The sequence below is a fragment of the Ambystoma mexicanum genome, chromosome 2p (genome assembly GCF_040938575.1).
Source record: "Ambystoma mexicanum isolate Mex_15411 chromosome 2p, UKY_AmexF1_1, whole genome shotgun sequence".
In the NCBI taxonomy this organism is placed as follows: Eukaryota; Metazoa; Chordata; class Amphibia; order Caudata; family Ambystomatidae; genus Ambystoma; species Ambystoma mexicanum.
This window is the reverse complement of record NC_090923.1, coordinates 344,142,481-344,155,203: the sequence shown is the minus strand read 5'-3', so window position 1 is coordinate 344,155,203 and position 12,723 is coordinate 344,142,481. Positions and strand designations below refer to the sequence as shown.

The 12,723-nt window shown below is 44.8% G+C and overlaps 1 protein-coding gene across 1 annotated transcript in view; it reads left to right on the top strand.

The window, feature by feature from the left end:
• Nucleotides 1-12,723, top strand: part of DNAH12 (dynein axonemal heavy chain 12) — a 3,791,933-nt gene that overhangs the window by 1,412,963 nt on the left and 2,366,247 nt on the right. The gene's annotated exons all lie outside the window — the stretch shown is intronic.

Here is a 12,723-nt window from a genome sequence, read left to right as displayed (position 1 = left end):
TTCAAGGTGCTGTTGGTGCGGTAGACGGCAAGTGGCATCCAGGTTGTGGATCATGCATGATATTTGAGAAGGGGCAGAGTGTCTTTCTGGTCCGAGACTTGTCACAGTATGATATTGGTGGCTGGTAGAATTACCTCTTGCGGGCCAAATACAGCATTGGCTATGGTTAGTAGGATGAGCTAGAAGCTGTGACATTGCAGGGTCTGCAAGGTGCAAGTAGATTGCACATCCCCTGAAAGTATATGTTGTGTGAGCAGAAACTTGTATGGCCAAATTCAGATTTTTTCCTTTGTGAGCTCGACCCCTGTGGAGCAAACTTTGAGGGCTGATTGGGAACTCTGGGGGCCAATAGAAGCCAACAGATACCTGATACAAATCCTGGTCCACCCCCTCAGAGCTCTGAGTCTCTTCTTGGGCAGCCATTCTGTGCCAAAATGCCGACAACCACTACAAAAGGAAGGTCTACAGTGTGCTCTACCAGGAAATGTGTCTCATGGAGAATGAGAGAAAGTGCCCAAGACTTCAATCGTCTATTGGGAAATTATGCTAGATAGAAGAAACCCTAAAACAATCAGTCTCAGGACAGTTTTGACATTCACACAATACTTGCAGATCCCGCTCCTTTGTTTCTCTGCTCCCTTACCTTATTCTTCCCTCTTTGACTGTAAAGCACTCTGTTGCCTCCTGAAGCTAGTTCTGTGCTCAGTAAATACCCTAATAATAATAATATAACTTACAGGGACTTTGCTGCACAGTCCAAGCTCCAATTTTGAGTCTTCAAGTGAAGCCCAAGGAAATTCCAGCAGCATTGTAGGAAGGTTGTGGTAAAATGATCACTGTTCTGCATGAGTAAAGGAATGAGTAGTGGCTAAACTGCCTACTCGGTGCCACACTACTACTAAACCGCCAGTGATCCCAATCATAAAGGTGAAATAGGCATTAATCAGAAGTAAGAATTATACATGATGATCATTAGCAGAGTATAAATTCCAGGAAAGGAAAGGCAGGCATATAGAGATGGCCTGAACTTGTGTTCTGAGTGGTCTTTAAAAAATTCGAGAAAATGGGACAATGTCTGTATATATTTTTGAAAAGATTTACAAGTAAGAGCTCATATTTATTCCAATGCCAGAGTTTCCAATATCGTGCTCCATCAAATAGTGATCTGTAGCCCCTGCCCCTTCATGCATTTGGCTAGGGTTAATTTGGCAGCTGTTAGTAGGTGTGTTATCAGGTTTGAAGTTCTTCCAGACATTGGGTAGGCCTCCCTCGACTGCATCCCTCAAAACCACTACCAATGGGGCCATGGGTAAGTACATCCCGGTAATGTCCATTATTTTGCTCAGGATCTCCTTCCAAAATATCTTGGACCTGAAGCATAGTCACCACATCTGGAACAGGTTGCCCTCCTCCCCGCACTCCATCCAGCACAATGGTGGGTGCAGTGTTGTGACTGCGTGAGGGAGGGAGATACCAGCGAAAACGTACCTTGCAGGCCCACTACCTATTTGTACAACTTTGCAATGTTTGATGTGCTCCGGTCCATACTTTGGGCCAGGACTCCGGGTTGATCTCTATTCCCAATTCCTCCGCCCATTTTTACATATATCAGAGTTTTTTGATTAGGTCTGTTTTATCCAATTATTTGTATATACGTGAGATTTGACTTTTGGAGAGGCCGCTATCCAGGGTCAGTACCACGGCTGTTGCATGAAGAGTGCCAACAGACTTCCTCTGAGGGTTTAATAACGAATGGCTACTCTGAGCGTAATGCTATCCCTCCCTCTCTGTTAAATTGAATACCTTTTTGCAGGCCTCAAATGTGAGGGGAAATCCTTAAAGGTACAGTGGACCGAGATGCTTGAGCTATTACCCCCACTTCCTCCACAGTTGAACTCCAAGACCCTGCATGCCGGAAACAAACCCTTGATTATGTAAAACTGGCAATATGGGGCCCGAACCAATCTTGCTCGCCCACAGGCTGTCAGCCCTATTCCCGGAAATGCCACCTGCTGTACTAGCCTGGTGAATGAAATGTGGGAGCGAATGCAAGGGAATCTCCAAGACATCTTGTTCCACCCAACGGGTTGCAGACTCATGCATTCCCTAATGGATCAGAGGCGTAATTTGGGTTTCCCAAAGTTTCCTGCTGATATCCAGCACTCCCAAGCTCCCCCAACAAGGTTCTTCTAGTCAGGTGTCTCGTGCGCAAATACATCTTAAGATTTTCTGCTGGAGTAAGCGTATGGTTTTCGTCTGAATATCGAATAGGAAAGACCTAGAACACATAAATCAAGCTGAAAATCTGATTCATATTAACTGTTGCAGTATGCAGCAACTAGGAAATCACCTGGGAAGGCTATCTCTCCACATCCCACGCCAATTCTTTAAACAAAGGCGCAATGCTAGATTAAAAGAGATCCCTGTAGAGGGTGTTATTTTGACACCCACAAGTCTAAGGCCTCAGAGTACCACTGAACTAGGAGCTTATTTTCTATTTCTCTTAGTATGTCAGGGGTCAAGGAAATACTCAATCCAACAGATTTTGGGTACTGCACTATGAATCATGAGATTCCCTCAAAATCTCTCAATTCTGACATAAGTGTGGGCAGCATGCTCGAGATGTCTGACAAGCTAAAGAGGACACTGTCTGCATATAGAGACATCTTATGAACAGTGATCTTCCCTGGACCCCACCCCCACCCAGACATCTTCCATCTTCCTAATTCTTCGGGCGAATTACTTAATTGAGAACGCAAAGAACAGGTATATAGGGCAACATTGCAGATTACCCCTCACTATGTGCATGAAAGTCAGGGCCCCATTCATGCAAACCTTGGTTGAGAGGGTCCCAAAGCTAGCTTAAACTTGGGGAGCCCATTATATGACTCGCTGACTTTGGTTGTCACAACGGAAGGAGCACCTAAATGCAACCTTTTTAACTATGAAGGATTCTCTCCCTGTTCTAAGAACTAAAGTGGTTCAGATTTATCCACAGCACAGACAATAGCACTGTCATGTTTCACTTATACCAGATCTAAGGCAGCATCTGCAGTTTTCCAAAAGCATGCACCCATTCCAGAAATCCGTGGGCCTGCCAGGTGGGATACACCCCATATGTTGTAAAAGGTTCTATGTCTAAAACCCTCTTGTTTAGGGCTGCATCCACAAAAGTCAGCTTTTTTTTGCTGATTTGGAACACTTTCAATGTGTGTGAAATACCGATTTTGGGGTGTTATACCCCAAACCCTCCTTGAATTGCTGTCCTACACAGCCCCCACTCCACCTTTTCCTGTGCTGGCAGGATTCTCTTTTCATCTGGGAGTTTCAAACTCCACTACAATTATTGCACTCCCCAACCCCAAACAAACACACATGCACACACACATACATGCATCACACTTACCTGCTTTCTTCACCCACGACTTCCCTCTTCCGGATGGTGACAGGGGGACTTTCAGTGGGACTTTCAGCCCCTGCGTGAACTGGTGAGCTGCGTGGGGTGGGGCTCAGCCTTAGTGGTCTTTTTTTTGCCTGCAATCAAGAACTGTGGGATGTCTTAACCCACTAATCCAAGCCCAGCAACATCACTGTGCATTGCTGGCAGCAGAAACATCATAATGGCCACCGGAAAGCATGCTGCTCGCCAGAAATCACCAGAAAGTGCGCAGTGAAAACCTGAAAAATAAGGCCACCATCTACTTTTGCATATGTCAGTGGTAACAAAGGAGACCACTGCCAAAACCCATAATTTGGCTGCTCACAGAGAAAAATCATTGCAAAAGAAACAGAGCTGGTTTAAAAAAAATCTGTTTTTATTTGGTGTCATATTTGTAGAAATCATGGCTTACAAACCACCCAAAAAGATCCAACCTCCTTGTTGGGTGGTCAACATCATTCTCCTGCAAGAATCTACATAAATATAAGGTCCACAGAAGTGTATCTATATCTGAACAAAGTATACTTTTGAGGATTGCTTGCTGGAAGAAAGCTGTCAAAAATGGGTGTAATAACGTTACTCGCCTCTATCAGAAGCCGGCGTTTTAAAACCATTTTGGGTAAAGTTGAACATGGAACTCAAACTATGCCAAAGAAAGACTTGCTATCAGAAGCCTAAAATGTGGATACAATTTAAAACTATATTCTGAAAAGGCTTGAAGGAAGAAATTGTTTAATGTATGTGTTAAAATTGTGAGTTATATTATAAGAAAAGATAATTTTTAGACATTGGGTTAAGAGTTAAAGTTTCCCACACTGTGTTCAAACATATTCCACACCTTCTCCCTGGACAAAGGAGACTTCCCCCTGCCCTTGGCTAAGAGATTGACAGGCTGTTAAAGGGAACTAGGAGGTGCACCCTGGCCTGTTGCTCTGAGTGCAGACAAAGGAGGCCTTGGGCTGAATAGAAATGCAAATTCGGGTGTGACTGACAACAAACTGCTGGCAGGAAGGAGGACATGTGGGTCCTGTCAGTCTATGACTGAGCAAGCTCTCTGGGAACGCAAAGGTAAATTAGCGGTGGGGAGGGAAGCTTCGAAGGTTTCTTCGAAGAAATATAAAAAGTCTGCTGAGTCTTGACAATCCTCATCATCTTCTTCCAAAAAGGTGAAAAAGAGACGCCACATGTCTCCCTCTTCGTCATCGGATACCTTTCCTGAGGTTATACGATGTCCAACTAGGTCAGATTCTCCCAGTAAATGGAATGCCTTTAGGCAAGAGATGATGCAGATCTTTGAGAACGTGGCCTCAACCCCCTCAAAAGAGTGTTGCAAGAGACAGACCCTGGTCGCTCCGTTGGATGACGCAGGAAGGTCAAACTACTTCGGCCAAGATGAGTAGTAAATTGAAGGCTTGACATGCTTGACCAGACAAAAAGGTGTAGAATGCATCGACACGTGAGTCGCCTCCGCCTCTGATACGGCAAAGAAACAAAAAGCGTCGAATCCATCGACGATTTTGTCAACACCATCAACACCATTTACTTCGATTCCCAAATCGAGAAATTTCTCGAAGACGCCTTTGACGCCGTCGACTGTGTCTTCGGTTCCATCGAAGCATTTAAGGCTGCAAAAAAAATATTTAAACCTGTACCGAAAAAATATTTTTTTAAGTCAATGTCCTCCATTTATGAGGAGGCTAGTGCTTCAGATGAGGATGTTTCTCCATTAGGAGTGATGTTTGACACTAGGGAAGTGCCTGAAGAGCTAATTGATCCTGAGTCTAAAATGAATGATCTCTGTGACTCCCTCCACTCTGCCAGCGGTCTTGATACATCCCCAGAGTTGGAGTTTGGTAAACCTGACCCATCAGACCGTGCTGATTCAGAATATAGAAATCTGATGAACAGGGTCACTGAGTACATGGGCTGGAGTAGGGCTTCGCCAACTTTCGAACAAGATGACATGACGGACATCCTGCACCAAGGCACCCAAAAAGACCCAGTCTTACCTTTTCACAAGACCCTCCAGATGAAGGTGATGGCTAGTTGGGCTCTCCAACTCCAAGATTGGTTGGTATCATTGGACCTTCAGGATGCTTACTTTCATGTGCCAATCCATCTCAAGCACAGCAAATACCTGAGGTTCGCAGTTGGCGGTTCTCATTGTTAGTTTCGAGTTTTGCCATTCGGGCTATCCTCCACCCCAAGGGTTTTCACCAAACTGATGGCGGTAGTGGCAGCGAGTCTCAGGAGAGGGGGGATTCACGTCTACCCCTAGCTGGACAATTGGCTGATCAGGGCTCGTTCACCCGAGCAAGCCCAGGAACATCTCAATGTCACCTGCCACTCCCTACACAGACTGGGCTTCTCACTCACTTACAAGAAGTCTTATATGACACCATTCCAAAGACTCCAGATCATTGGAGCGGTCTTGGATACTTCTTCGGGGATAGCCTCGCCCCCCAAAGTGAGAGCTCAACACATTCAGTAGATAGTAACAAAGTTTCAGAATGCCCAGCATCTTCCGGCCTTTGACTTTTTGAGGTTGCTTGGCCTCATGGCATCCTGCATTTTCCTGCTGCCAGAGGCCAGATTGAGAATGAGATCCCTTCAATTGCCCCTCAGAACCCAATGGTCCTAACTTTCAGGGAACATGTCAGATCTTCTGCAAGTTCCGATCAGAGTGGCCCAAGATCTAATGTGATGGATTTTCAAAGACAGCATTCTCAAGGGACAATCATTTTTGCAACCATGGCCGGAGACAACGGTAGTGATGGACGCCTCACTAACAGGGTGGGGAGCCCACACCAGATGATTAACAATTAGCGGTCGTTGGTCTCCATCGGAGTGCAAACTACACATCAACCTTTTGGAGCTGAAGGCAATCAGACTAGTGTTGAAGGCCTTTCTGCTCTCTGTATGGAGAAAGAATGTCCTGATATTGACGGACAACACAGTGGCCATGTACTACCTCAACAAGAGAGGAGGCGTAGGGCCACTACCACTGTGCAGAGAGGCAATGCAGCTCTGTTTCTGGGCAATTCAAGAAGGAATCCCTCTGTCGGCAGTTCACCTAGCCGGAGAGCAGAACACGGCGGCAGATGCTCTGAGCAGGCAGAGCACAGTCTCCAACGAGTGGGAGCTAGCTCAGGAAGTCCTTCAGGAGATCTTCACCCTTTGGGGAACCCCTTCAAGTGGATCTGTTTGCGACCGCTGCCAACCGGAAGTTCGATTAGTACTGCTCAAGGAAATTTCCCCCGAGAGGAGCTCTAGGAGACACGTTCATGGTGGACTGGGCATTTCCACTTCTGTACGAGTTTCCTCCAGTCCCTGTGATTCCTCATGTAATCAGGAGGTTGAGAAAGTTCGAGAAGACCATGGTCCTAATTGCTCTGGATTGGGCCAGGAGGACGTGGTGCCTGGACCTTCTGGACATGTCCATCTGCCCTCCACTACGTCTTCCACAAAGAGAGGATCTTCTCTCGCAAGAGGAAGGTCAGATTCTCCTTCCAGAGGTCAAGACACTCAGCCTTCATGCATGGTTTCTGAGAGGCTGAGATATAAGGATTGGGTCCTCCTGGACGACGTAATGGAGATTTTGCTTTCAGCCAGAAAGCCAGCAACAAAATCCTTGTACCGGTGTCGTTGGAATATGTTCAGTAACTGGTGCAGGGATAAGAATGTGGATCCATTTTTATGTGGCACACCTATGGGGCACCAGATTGGTACAATTACGGGATACCTGGCGGCACTTTCCATCTTTAAGCGCTCCTCTGAGGAGGTTTCCTATTTCAAAATACTGTTAATTGTCCAGTTTATGAAGGGACTCACTAACGTGTACCCTCCAGTACCATTTCATGTCCTGGCTTGGGATTTAAACCTTGTGTTAAGGTTTCTAACATGTATACCCTTCGAGCCCGTACATACCTGCCCATTGAGGCTATTAACACTGAAAACTGCTCTTCTTGTAGCACTAACATCAGCCTGCAAGGTAAGTGAGTTGCAGGCTCTTTCATGCCAACCTCCTTATACTACCTTTCATAAGGCTAACGTAGTCCTGAGAGTTAAACCATCTTTCTTGCCGAAAGTAGTTTCTGATTTTCATTTGTCACAAAAAATAGCAATGCCAACTTTCTACCCTCCTCCTCATTTGGGCAAAGAGGAAGAGAGATTGCATAGACTAGACCTAAAAAAGGCTCTGAGTTTTTACATTACGTAAATGGCAAAATTTTGCCTTGATGACCAGCTTTGTGTAGGTTATACCGGTCCTAAATTAGGTCTAACGGTGACTAAACAAACTATTTCCCGATGGATTACACTGGCTATTGGAGAGTGTCACAGACTTGCTGGAAAAGACCCGCCGGAAGGGCTTCGAGCCCATTCCATGAGGGCTTTGGCTACTTCCGCGGCTCTTCAAAAGGGTATCCCGGTGATTGACATTTACTCAGCTGCAACTTGGGCGTCAATGCATACCTTTGTTAAGCACTACTGCTTAGACTCCTCCTCATCTCAAGAAGGCCTTTTTGCTAAGGCAGTCCTTCATTCCATTCATGGTAAAAGTAAATAGTACTCCCTCCTCCAAATTGCCACTGCTTTGGGAGACTATCAAGGATGAGGAATATGTGGGGGGACACAATCCATTCGAAGATCAAGTTACTTACCAACTGGTAACATTCTTTCGACTGGATGTTCCTCCCACGTATTCCTAGGTTCGAAGGAATCGTGAATCGTTAGATCGGCTGGAAGGTTATATATGGAAACAATCACTGAATTTAACTGCTTCAGTATCCAATGTTATATTGCTCTATGAATTAGCCCTGACCTCTCAAGTCACGGGTGATATTGATGAAATTAGAACTTTTTAGAAGATTTACATGTTTTATGTTATGTTATTGTGATTTATACTGCGCACTGGTGCCATTGTCACATGGTCTCCTGGCGCTCTGGCAGATCTGAAAAGGAAGGAGGGCTTGGAGTGCACAGTTAGTGCAATTGAAAGGGAATAGTGCAAGGAGGTTTTATGTGCTGTTGGTAGCTTCAGTTTGGAAAAACAGCCACTGTATGCTAGTTTGTTTTAAATTGGTAGAGGTTAAGAGGTGTTTGGTGTATGAGTGTGTGTGGGGTGATATATTTGTAATTGGTTTAGTTTCCTGTTGGGTGTTGCAGAGTGTGTGCAGTTTTTAGTCATTTTAGGGTTTTCCTAAAGTAGAGGTATGAGCATGTTTTGTTCAGTGTTTGACGGTGAGTATGCAGGATATTGGAGAGTTTTTAGTAGGTTTAGTGTCCTTTTGTGTCATGGTTATGTTGATCTGTCAAGTTCATATTATTCTATGGTAATTTGCAGTGGAATGCTTTATTTCGTTGTGTAGCCATGTTTTGGTTCATCAGGTTTTGGTTGATTTTGGTATTTCTATTATGATGTGTTAGCAGTTTACCTTCCATTATGTTTCCTGTTTAGCTTGGTGAGTTAAAGATCCATGTTTATAGTAATTTTCTGAAGTTTAGGTGATCTACTGCTGTTCGTGTGTCCTTTGGAAGCATGTTCCAAAATTGTGCCACGATGCAGGAGAACGCTGTTCCATGAAATGTCCCCTTTGGGTATTGTGTAGTTTCGAGGCGAATGACGTTGCTCGACCTTAGTGTTTGGTTTGGTTTGTAGATGGACATTTTTTTCCCTTCATGAATTCTGCCTCTTTGCCAATGTAGGGTTCTCAGTACTGGTGTGATGCCTTCCCTCTAAGTGAGTGTAAGGAGTAGTCTTGCTGCTGTTCTTTATTCATTGAAGGTTTTATGGTAAGGTAGTCTGGCATTCCAAGACGGATGCTGTGGCCATAGTATATTCTTGACATGACAAGAGAAATGACAGTGAGGAAGGTGAAAAAGGTAAGTATCCGCTTGATTGTGTATAGGTGGAAGAAGCACTTCTTAACACTTTACTACTGCGTTGACTTGCAGTTCGAGTGTTAAATCGTCCATTATTAGAGATTTTTAACCACTTTGGATGGTTTCGGTCGTTTTTTCCCATTTCAGTATGCCATGAAACGTGGTGTTGGTTTAAGGGGTCATTGGGTGTGATCATGATTGGTTAGCCATGTTGTTTCCGTTCTTTCTTCCATGAAGGATCGTATCCAAAGTAACGCTGTGTTGCCGATTCCTATATATTCGAGTCTTTTGTGGTGGACTGCGTTGAAAGCTGCTGTTAGATCAAGCAGAATTAGTGCTGGTTTGATGTTGGAGTCTGCGTTGATTTTTAGATCATCCCATATTGATAATAATGCTGTTTCTTTTCTGTAATAAATCAGTAAAGGGCATAACTCATTTCACTAATGAGTGTGAACATATGTTTCTAAATTGAAATGTAGGAATGAAACTATAATTTATAATGCGGAAGGAGGTAAAAGCAAATTGTTATCTTGACTGGATTCAGACTAAAGAGCTGATTATGGAGTACAACATTTTAAAATGTGCAGCTTTAAATGTTAAATGGAATGACTTACCACATTACTAAGCGTTTCTCAAAATAACCTGTATTGACAAGCATTTATGCTGTACAGAAACATCCCTATAGATGATCGCATTTGTAGATTATTCAAGAATCCCAATGAACTTGAGACTCTGATGTTTGCCTGTATGGTGTACATGAACTAACCAACGCACCATGGATTTATTTTCTAGATTTGTTTATTGTGCTAAAAAAGAAATGTTTGAAAAATGTAGTCATCAAAAAACTTTACTAATAGCACGTGTACAGTTTATTCAGAAACTATATGAATTGCTAAATGAGAGCTTGTGTTACTGATAGGCTTGTTTGTGTAGATGAACATGCTTCTTTATGATGCAAGTATGTTTTTATTTAATAGTTCCTGTAAAGTCTATTTTGAAGAAAATTAATTTCGAATGGATTGTGTCCTCCCACGTATTCCTCATCTTATGATAAATCGTTATCTCCAGCTACGCTGCTTCGGAAAACATTTTTCTCGGCAGAGGGCGCTTTGCTCAAGGTCGTGGCGTCGATTGTTCCTCAACGGACTCCGTACTCTGTCGACGTCACCGATGGTATAAATAGCTTGAGCCGCGCCCATTGCTTCAATTCCGTTTTTCCGATCGCTTCGCTATCGAGAACGGCGCACTTGAGATTTTCTGTGAAGAAAATGTCGTCTTCTTCGACTCCTTCGACACCCAAGACTGGGTTCAAGAAGTGCGTAGATTGTGGATCAAAAATGTCGATCACAGATCCTCACCGGATTTGTCTCTGGTGTCTCGGTTCGAGTCACCGGACCGACGACTGTGGTTCCTGCCAATCCATGACCTAGAAAGCTCTTCGTGAGAGGAGAGGTAAACTGTCCGTGGGGAGGGAAGCCTCTCGGAAGGCTACGTCCAAAAAACATAAGAAAGCAACTGATTCGAAGGAATCGGATCGCCATAGGCATTCAAAGAGATCTCGATCTAGGAGTAGATCGAGACACTCTTCTTCCTCGTCCAAAAAAATGAAGAGGAGACTTAGATCTCCCTCATCATCATCTTCCGAGTCGACCGAAGAAATTCAATGTCCGACAAAATCGGATTCTCCCAGAAAATGGGAAAAATTTCGTAAAAAGATAATGGAGGTATTCGAGAATGCAGCCCGACCCCCTCAAATGAACCTCGGAAGAGCCATACCCCTAAGGTCGCTCCATTGGACGACAAAGGGAAGTCTAAGACTACCTTGGTAAAAACCGGTAGTGTCGAGAATACGTGAAAAACTTGAGTCGACGACAAGTCGTCAAGGACTCTTCGAGAGTCGAGCACCTCTTCGGTGCCATGTAAAAAAAATAAGTCGTCGAAGGCTTCGACGACTTCATCGACGCCATCGGCGTTAACCGTTTCGGCATCGAAACCAAAAATAACCTCGACGCCTGTATCGAAGGCATCTTCGAAGTCATCAAAGATTCCTTCGACAACTTCGATGGATTTTTCCATTCCTTCGACACGTATGGTAGAGGAAGAAAGAAGATTTACTCCGTTGCCCAGGTCAGACTTTTTTAAATCCATGTCCTCAATTTATGAAGAATCTGGCTCAGAGGAAGAGGAAGTCACTCCCTTTGGAACTCATTGATCAAGAGTCCAAAAGGAGAGACCTGAGTGACACTCTACATTCTGCCAGTGGAATTGACACCTCCCCAGAATTAGAGTTTGCCAGACCTGATCCTGCAGAACATGCAGACTCAGGGTACAGGAGTCTTATGACCAGAGTAATTGAGTACATGGGTTGGGGTAACACTTCACCCGTTTTTGAACAAGATGACATGATGGATATAATTGTCAGAGGTCCTCAAAAGATCCAGTTCTCCCCTTTCACAGGGCTCTTCAGAGGAGGGTGGAGAAAAACTGGGAAACGCCTGAGAGCATTGCTGCTGCAGATAGTAATTTCCCCAAGAAATACAGACCAGCTGGTACGGATCCTGAATACTTAAACAGGCATCCGATTCCAGAAAGTCTAGTTATTCAGGCAGCATCCACATCAAAGCAAACTGCATATCCCACTATCCCTCCCGATAGAGAGGATAAAAAAGGTGATGCCTGGGCACGTAAAGTTTTCACTTCAGGCAGTATGGCTCTTAAATCGAAAAATGTCACCTGTACCCTGGCCAGGTTTACCCATACCCTGTGGGACTGTATTTCGGCGGCGGCTGAGCATATTCCAGAAGGCGAGGAAAGGGAAGGCTTCCTGAATATAGTCAAAGACGGGAAGGAGGCAATGGGGGAATGTCTCCAGTCTGGACTGGATACTGCTGACAGTATCAGCAGATCCATGGCTGCAAGCATTGTGCTACCCAGATTTGCATGGTTGAGGAAGTCGGGGTTTGCACCAGATGTGCAAGCCAGCCTCCTCAACATGCCCTTTGATGGCTCGAGGCTGTTTGGCAGTAAGGCTGATGAAAGCCTACAAAAACTTCAGACCCCGAAAGTGGCAGCTAAATAGCTTAGTGCCTCCATGCGCCAGCCTCTAAAACCCTATTCCGACTCATCTTCCTGGATGGGTCGTTCTTTTCGTTACTACTCCTCATTTGGTAGAGGAAGAGGACAGGCTTCTCAAAGGGGCAAAAGAAACTTCCCTCGTGGAGCACGAGGAAGAGGTGCAAAATCAGACTCAGGAGCGGCATCTGTACCCTCAGCCACTCCTGCAGCCGCCTCCAAATCCCTCTGAGACCTTGTTACACAAAATACCAGTGGGAGGCAGGATCTTTCGGCATCTGAAGGAATAGCGGGGCATTACCTCAGATGCTTGGGCACTGGAAACTGTA